At 34.0% G+C, this 9,624-nt stretch overlaps 1 non-coding gene across 1 annotated transcript; it reads left to right on the forward strand.

The window, feature by feature from the left end:
• The first annotated feature begins 278 nt into the window (after nt 1-278).
• Nucleotides 279-385, forward strand: LOC145018874 (small nucleolar RNA R71). The gene has a single exon (XR_013667235.1). It is a non-coding gene; the product is annotated as a small nucleolar RNA R71 (small nucleolar RNA).
• The last annotated feature ends 9,239 nt before the right edge of the window (nt 386-9,624 follow it).

Below are 9,624 nucleotides of genomic sequence, written 5' to 3' on the forward strand. Positions count from 1 at the left end.
ATATAGCATGAATTGATTTGTCCATCTTCGTCATCCATCAATCCATAGTGTTTAGCATGGCTAGAACATCATCCATGTCTTCAGATGTGTAACCCCCAATTCCCTTCGCTCCATCATGTCTAGGATTGTGGTATTCACGCGAATGCTTGGCAAACTCTTCAATCAATTCCTTGATTTCACCTGGATTTTTCTTTGTTAATGGTCCATGAAGGTCAAGGAGTTGCCTTGTCATGACATTAACCCCATCATAAAAGATTGATACTTCTTGTTGCTCATTCATGTCATTCTGGGGGAAATTCCATATTAATCCCTTGTAGCGTTCCCATGCTTCGTAAAGTGACTCACTCGGTTGTTGCTCAAAATTTTCTATAGGTTTCTTGAGTTTAGCAAATTTGGAAGGTGGTCAAAAGTTTTCTAAAAATTGCTCATGCATCTGCACCCATGTAGTTATTGCACTGGGTGGTAATGCTTTCAACCAATCTTTGGTAGCTCCATTAAAAGTGACAGGTAACATTCTAAGTAAAACTATAGTGCGCGGAACATTTGGGATGTTAAAGTAATCAATAATGTCATTTAATTTTTCAATGTGTTTGTAAGCATCCTCATGATATTTTCTGAAAAATGGGACTTCTTTAAGTGCAGACAGAATGTGTCCCTTCAGCTCAAATCTGGCAGTGGCTGGAATCGCATGTTGTACTAGACCGGGACAGGTGTCCTCTCGGATTCTTTTCTTGTATGCCTCCATGAACATATCAACAATGTTTTCCATCTCTTTTTTCATCTTGTCTTCGGGTTCACTATTTTCTATTTCGAATTCATGAAGATTAGGATTTCGCTCAAAGCTTTCAATCTTGTTTTCATCCCTCTTTTGATTGCTTGACTCACCCACATTTTTTCCTTCTTCTTTCCAAAAACTGATTTAAGGTCTTTGTAAGGTGTGACTTCTTTGGTGGTTGGTTATCTCATACGTTCTTATCCGTCTTTTTGTGAAGGGCAGACTGTGGATCTTTAAGCGGTGGTGTCAAATGTGTGTTGAATCCATCGATTATGAACAACTGCAAGAGAAACAAATATAAAAACATAAAACTGAACAAAAACTAAATAAAAATGCTTACTGACTACTCAACATGACGTGGTAAAGGGCACCACGTTGTGTTGTCATAGAAAATCTAAACAAATACCAAAAAAAAAAAAACAAAAACGTGAAACAATTGAGTCCACGTTGTGGACTTAAGGTCTACATCGTGAATACAGTTCTGTAACTAAAAACTAATGCAAAATTTTTACGTGTTGCAGGTTTTACCCCACAACAAAGATCAATTAACCTAAAGTAAATAAATTTTAAACTAAATAGCCGTTCTCCATCAACAACGCCAAAAACTTGATGTGTCCTAATAGTTGCACCTAATTTTAGCTACTATTTAACTAGCTATTTGACTAAGGAAGTGTACTTTTTCGCAAATAGTACAGTACAAATAGTAACCTTCTCACCATTAAATTAACCTAAAATTCTAAGTAAAAGTAAAATGGTTTTTATCTAATTTTGCAAGTTTAAACAAACTTAAATTTTGAACAACAATTCAATATATTAAAATCACTTCTGTTTTGTTCGAATCCACTTTTCCTCAATGATTAGATATTAATTATGGATAATTCAAGTTGGTTACCAATTAATATATTATTAGCAATTTAAGTCTAAATTTACTAATATTGAATTAATTCATGTAAAGTTATGCATGGTTACATATAATTTAACACATAATCAATTATTAATTATGAATGGAGCTCTATAAGATTGATTTAACAAACACAATTGTACTCACCAAATATGTTCTCCGCCATAGCTAAATTTTATTACTTTAATTACTAAAGTAATATTAGTTCGATCTTAGCTCTAATAATCTAAGGGTCATTAGATTACTAGGTAATCAAATTCATGCGGATATTGTTCACTAAACTACATAGAATATGACTTTAAGTAATCTAAATATCAAATTTTAGCATGCTAGGTATAAACAATAAAAAACAAGCTTAATACCAACTAGAAAAACCTATGATAAAATAAATAAACCATGAGTTCGTGCTTCATCTAACTAAACAGAAGCAACTAGAATTAGCTACTCATAGCAATAATCAAAAACATAATCTTCATTAATAAGAACATAGTAATTGTACCATGTTAAGAACAAAGTTATGATCTTCAACTTATCTTCCTTCCTTGGATGTCAATGCTTGATTTATCTGCCAAATTCTCCTATGGAATTCGTATTTAGAACCCTCTAATGTCTAGTTAACCTCTTAAATTCATAAACGTCAAGGATATATATAGTTTCGTGGTTTTTTGAACTCTAGGTCGTGTACTAGAGATTCACATCGTGAATTTGAATGTATCCTTATCGATAAGGATTATGAATTCCCTTGTACTCATCTTCCAGAATTGTCCATGCCACATTGTTTAAGTGAAGTCCACGATGCGAATTCAACTTTTTTCGTGGGTTTTTATTTTCTTTAATTCTCCAAGCCTCCAAAGTTCCATCACTTTTTGCTTTTAGTCCTTGTTCTTTAAGATTGCTCATTTTGGCTGAAAATACAATTTGATCTTATAAGTACCACTTGTCTATGCAAATAAACAAAATATTAATCAAAATGCATTCAAATATTGCCTAAAAATGTGTATAAATATGGCAATATCATTCTCGCATCAGAAGCTTCTAGGAAAAAATCTTATGGTAACTGGTTGTCCTTATTGAGAAAAGGAAGAGAGGGTTTGGAGGTGCTTGTGCTGCTCAAGTGGGATGTTAATTGAAAGGTTGATTAGCTCGTTGGATTAATTGCTATCGCTAGTAGGGTAGAAGCTATGGTGATCTATCAACTTCTAGGCGTAGGTGATACATTTTCGTATGGATTTGTTCAGCTGTGTGGAAGTGCTGCAAGTCTATGATGGAGTCGTAGCATTTACCGGGATGAGATATATAATTATAGAAGTCATTTTTGAACTGTAGGAGGATCATAGTGCATGCTTGGGTCAAGTCAGACCATCATTTTTGTTTGAACTCACCTTGTTGGGAATGAGGAATGTTGGAGCTGTTTTGGTACTTAGGCTTGTATAGCCCTCTGGTCGGTGAGACCCGTGGGTTAGGCCTGTTCGATCATGTAGGTTTGGTGAGACCTATGGGCGAGGCCAATTCGATCATGTAGATTGGATGAGACCCATGGGCGAGGCCCGTTTGGTGATAATAGATTGAGTGAGATTCATGGGCGAGGCCTAGTTGGCTAGGATCGTATTGGTGAAACCCATGTGCAAGGCTTGATGGGTTAGGTTAACTTGGGTAACAAGATTGTTTAGGCATTCGAGGATATGCATAGGTCAGGAAGTGCATGACTATTAAGGGTGCAACTCGGTAGTATTTGAAGTAGTTAAGATGTTAGATCACAATTTGAGTAGGGAGACTCTGTGATCAACAAATTGAATATGTCTGGTAGTTAGGCTAGTGTAGCCTTTATCAGTTAGACTCATGGGCGATGCTTCGTGGTGTGACCAACATGAGATTGTTAGTCTTAGCGGAAGGTTGGGGATTTTGCATTCCAGTTTAGTAGAAGGTCACCATGCAATCAAAAAATCTCTGATAGAATGAATCTGCAAATCCTTGTATTTTGAGTTGTGAGTTATGTATTTTGCAAGTTTGAATCAAATCTTTTGGAGTTTGATATTTGTGAATTTGATGGATTCATGGTTTTTTATAATGAATCATTCCTTCCAACAAATCACAAGAATAAAAAATATCATCGCTTTAAACTCCAATCTAGCGAAAAAGTTTTTCATCTTTATGAGATTCAACTAGAATCTTCTTATCATGAACTTCAAGAACATCAAAAACATCACATTGAATCCATAGTATTGAACTACAACAAACTTAATAGAATGAAGATCACTTGGGTTTTCAATAAGAGAAATGTATTTCTTATCAAATGAATCTCTTTCTTTCCCTTCCTTTTGATTTTCACTCCAAGATAACATGTTCAAGGAAATTTCAACCAAGCATCTAATATTCAAAAGTAGTTGAAATATAAATCTTCCATGATCATCCTTCAAGTCTCCATCAGAAACCAAAGTATCCCATGAAATTAATCCATATTTCAACAATAATCCATATAATTGATTTTCATTTACTTTGTGTATGACATCTTTAATGATCAGAATCCAAAAATCATAAGGCAAGTACACCATCTTTGATCAATCGATAAGATCTTGGGTTTTTCTAGAGAGAGAGAAAGTGATTTTGAATGGGTTTTCTAGAGTGAGAAAGCAAAAAACATTTGAATTCTAGTGAAGGAAATCAAATTATGAATTAAATCAAGGAACAATTCAATTTGTAGAATCCAAAAAATCTCTAAAATACGAAGATCAAATAGAAATGAAGAATCACCAAATCAAAAATGTCATCATTGATTAATTATTATGGAATCAAGAACACCTGCTATGATACCAAATTGTAGTGGTGTTAATCATGATGATGGATGCAGAATAAGAAATGATTTAGTGAATCATGTAAGAATTATGAACATGAAGAACACAAGAGTATATAAATTGTTTAAGCTCTCATTAGTTTTTTGAAAGAGTACAAGCGGGTTTGCAATATTTCTCTTTCTAAACTATCTCTGACAAAGTTCTTCCTTACATATAATGAGTGTCACTCACTTCCTATAAAGGAATGACAACTCATTACACACATACAAAGGAGTAAGCACACATGACATCAAAGAGTGACTTTGCACCCTAACAAAGTCACCCTTGTTGTCAAATGATGTGTCTTTTTGAGAACGATAATTGGTCAAGGTAGCATTTTCCAATGGTATCAGCAAGATGAATCAAGGTCGAAGGTTTTTGTTCGGTTTGGGTTGTGAATTAGAGCCTTTATGGGTGTGAAACGAGATGATTTTGTCTGTGGGGAATTCTGACATGATATTGGGTTTTTGGATTTTGGGCAAAGTAGTGATGGTTACTCTCCATTGGTTACGGTTGGTTTAGTAAGGTTAGTTTCTTCATCAGAGTTTATGATTTCTGTAACACCTGTTCCAGGTATTGATTTGTTTATTTATTTATTTATTTATAAATTTTATGGTTTTGTGCATGGACTTGGCAAGTTGGGGTGCTCCAACTCATCAAGTAGAGACTGTTAGTGTACGCGGGGTTTGGGTCCTACTCGACAAGTCGGAAGGACTGACTCGACGAGTAGCAGAGCTGAAGATAAACCCTATTTTTTAGGGTTTGCACTTTATTTAAAGAACTTACTGCGCCTCTGGTGGCCTCCCTTATCATCTAAACATCTAGAGAAAAACCTAAACCGATCTTGAACCTTATTGAGTGAGAAAAAGAGCCTTTGTGTATGATTTTGGGGCATTTGTGAAGGATTCTAGAGCATAAAGAGGAAGGAGAAAGGAAAAGAGCAGTAGATCCAACATCTACTCTGTCTTGGCCATCATTTTGAGGTATAAAAGCCTCATCTTGATCTCTAGTTGATTAGATCCCTTTTCTTGGTAGTAAATGGCTCTTCTCGGTGCAAAATGGAGTTAATATTGGATCTGGACTTATCACATCTGACACGATATTGGGTTTTTGGATTTTGGGCAAAGTAGTGATTGTTACTCTCCATTGGTTAAGGTTGGTTTAGCAAGGTTAGTTTCTTCATCAGAGTTTATGATTTTTGTAACACCTGTTCCAGGTATTGATTTGTTTTTTTTTATAAAATTTTTGGTTTTGTGCATAACCTTGGCGAGTTGGGGCGCTCCAACTCATCGAGTAGAGACTGTTAGTGTATGCGCGGTTTGGGTTCTACTCGACAAGTCGGAAGTCCTGACTCGACGAGTAGCAGAGTTGAAGATAAACTCTATTTTTTAGGGTTTGCACCCCATTTAAAGAACTTACTGTGCCTCTGGTGGTCTCCCTTATCATCCAAACATCTATAGAAAAACCTAAACCGATCTTGAACCTTATTGAGTGAGAGAAAGAGCCTTTATGTATGATTTGTTGGATTAGTGTCTAAGTCCATAACTATTTTGGTATGTACTTGACCCGATGGTGCATGGTCCTTTTGGGTTGCCTTCACCAAAGCAACTTGATTGGAGAAATATATATATATATATATAGAGAGGATAATATGATTTATTAATATGTTATAAGAATAATATATTAAAGGAGAAATCATATTTGTTTAATTAATATTGGTCAATAATTAATTAGGAATTAATTTTGTGATCAAGTGTAATTAATTAAACTAGAGGGGCTGATTTATAATTATGTGATAGTTAGAAAATAAGGTAAGGATTATCTTAAATATAGGATGAACGAATTATAGGTGATAAGGCCTTAGAATTAGACTATGATAAGGATTCAAGGATTATCTTATGGGTTCCTTTGTGGATAAGCAACTAGATAAGGATAATGACTGAAACCCTATCTCTACACCTATATAAACACCCCTTGGCTCATGAATTCGTGTATCCCTTCCCAAGAAGTCCTAAGGACGAATTCTAACCTCTCTCCTCTCTCTTTATACCTTCTCAATTTGCTCTTGGTGTTTGTAAGCCATTAGAGGAGTGACACTTGTGACTCTAAGCCTTCCAAAGTCAATTCAAGGAGGAATTATGATTGTTATTGCTACATAACAATCAAGGTAATATCTTAAACCTAATTGTATGTTAATATCGATTTCCATATGCTAGAATTAGGTTTTATAGTTGATATGTGCATATTTAGTGTGTATTAAGTATAGTTTTTTATTCATATATTAGCTAAATTATCGCATATTATGGACAAAAGGTACTTAAAAGTGTTAAATTATGTTTTTCAGTCCAAAGATGAAGCTCAGAAGCAAATGGAAGCAGGAGAAGCGGTTAGGAGCTCGAGAATGGAATGAAGAAGGAAAACGCCTAAAAAAGGCTTCTACTTGTCTAGTCAAGCCTGGACTCGACGAGTCCGGTCGAGGAATCAGAAGGATAATGATTCGGAAGTCCAGATAGTTATCGTAATACGTGTAATGTGAGAGGGACTCGATGAGTCACCACTTGACTCGACGAGTCGGATCACTTATTTAAAGATAACTCCACAGATCGAGAGGGGAGAATTCTGGGAAGTTTCAGAAGTGCTTTGCTGCGATTAAGAAGCCAGAAGAACCCTAGAAGTCGACAAAGGAAGCTAGAATTCGATTCCGGAAGTAATTAAGGCACAATTTCATCATTCTACTTATTCTTTTGTTTTGTTAATATGATTAAGGAACTTGAACTTGTTTGTTTGCTGTTATTTACCTTAATTATGAACTAAAATCTTTAGACTTCTATTTGGGGATACAAATTTTACAATATGGTTTGATTAATTGGTAGGATTAATTCCAAGTTGGTGAATTTTTGTTATTTTAGCTTGCTAAAGAACCTTGTGTATGAATAATAACCAATTTGCTGTTAATAGGAAGATAATTGATTAGCATGAACATCTATTAATTATCAACCTCATATGATATGTGACCACTATACTATATGTCTAGGATTAATGAATATGAAACTAGAATTAATAAGAAAATTGAGTAAATTCATGTGCAAGCTTGTAAGATGACCATCAAACAAGAGGTTAATTAAGAATAATAAATTAATTAGCTATTGCAAGTCTAACTTAACCCGAATAATTAATCTAGTAAATATAATTAAATTAAGCAATTGGCCACTGTTTGAGTTAGTTTATTTGCTATGGATTAGGGTAGTGAACATGAACCTAATCACTTGAATCGGTAACCAACGAAAGAATTAATCCATTGCACTATTACCTTGAAATCAACCATAGAGTTAACCGAGTTGAACTAAACAGAAGTTCCTTTCCCATTATTGAATCTAGTTAAATTGTTATTTTCTAGTCTTAAATTAGTTATAGTTAGTAAGTTTATAGTCTTGTAAAACTAGAGAAAAACCCTTATTTCTTAATCAACTTAGATAGAATTAGTTTTTAATTTAATTTGTCGTTCCCTGTGTTCGATACCCTGCTTCTTTAGCTATACCACAATTGATAGGTTCACTGCCTTTTGTGTGTTATTTGATAATTAAAGTAGGATTAAAACTAAGTGAGTTTTACACACATCAATAGTCTTGGATTTAAAGCATGTACAATAGAGAAACCTAGATCCAAGCATTAGGGTTTGTATGAGCACATAGGATGTCTTATGACCAAAACCCATCAGTGGTATCAGAGCCTAGGATGGTTTCAATTGTATTGATGCATTGTATATCTAAAAAATTCGTTTTTTGGTGTTCTAGAGGCTGGACTCGCCGAGTCCATAGCTGAACTCGCCGAGTCCAGGGTGACTCGACGAGTCCAGGCTTGACTCGACGAGTCAACTTGTCAAATAGTGCTTATCTCAGGATTTCTTGCTGTTTTTGCATATGGATAGTTACCTTATCATGTTAGATCAATATTAATCCGATTATATGATATATTTGACTATATTTTTGATCTAATTGATGATATTTATCAACTAATAAGATAATTGTTTCCTTATAAGATAATTGATTAATTATTTTGAGTAAATTGATAAATTGTTTTGCAAGAAATCATTATACAAATCAAATATGGATAATTATGTAATTAAATGTTAGTTTAGATTATTTTTTATTTGATCCTTGTTGTTATGAAAAGTTTCGTATTTTACCCTATAGGTTTTATAGTTTAAATTTGAACCCAAAGGTTTTGTTGTTTTGAAATTTAAATAATTGAAACCCTAATGTTTTTGAAATGTTTCAAAACTTGCCCTCAAGTTTTGGAATTTAAAAGTTGATTAAAAGTTAATTAGGAATGTTAAATTCTAAAACCCTAGTAATGTTTTGAAAAGTTTAAATACACCCTTATGGTTTTATTATTTAATTAAGGAGTATAATTAAAAGAGACTTAATAAATCCATAAAAGTCTAGGTTAACCATTTCATTGAATTAAAAGTGTAATTGTTAAAGTTAACCACCTAATATTTTAAAAGTGTAAAATGCACCCTATACTATATATAACATTAAAAGTCTAACATTATATATATATATATATATATATATATATATATATATATATATATATATATATATATATATATATATATATATGTATGAGTAAAGGTCAGTCTTACCGTTAGTAGGCCTCATTCACGAAGCTGGTATATAAGGGGTGTTTAAGGAAATTGCCTATAAAATGGAGATTGAATGGGTATCCACTCTTACCCACCACACTTTTGACTAGTGGAGAGTCGTTAGCCGAACGGGTAGGATAGGACGAAACCTTCCATTATAAGTATAATGAAATACAAAAGTAACTAAATGTTTTTACAAATTCCCAATCTTAGTTACTTAGGCAAAGTGAATTGATGCAATTCCATGAAATTACACTTTGTGCCCTTGCGAAGACGTTAGTGGAGCGTGTGTGGTTTACCGGCACACTAAATGGTTCTAAGCAAAGGTAGCAAATGGTGACTCAATGTTTGTCATAGTTCGGTGGAGCGTGTGTGGTTTACCAACACATCGAATAGGTGACTGTAACATGTGAGGGCACCGTGTAAGTTTGAATGGTTATTCACACCCGCTTTGTGATCCCCGGCATCC

The sequence above is a fragment of the Lactuca saligna genome, chromosome 9 (assembly GCF_052625555.1).
Source record: "Lactuca saligna cultivar CGN05327 chromosome 9, ASM5262555v1, whole genome shotgun sequence".
Lineage (NCBI taxonomy): Eukaryota > Viridiplantae > Streptophyta > Magnoliopsida > Asterales > Asteraceae > Lactuca > Lactuca saligna.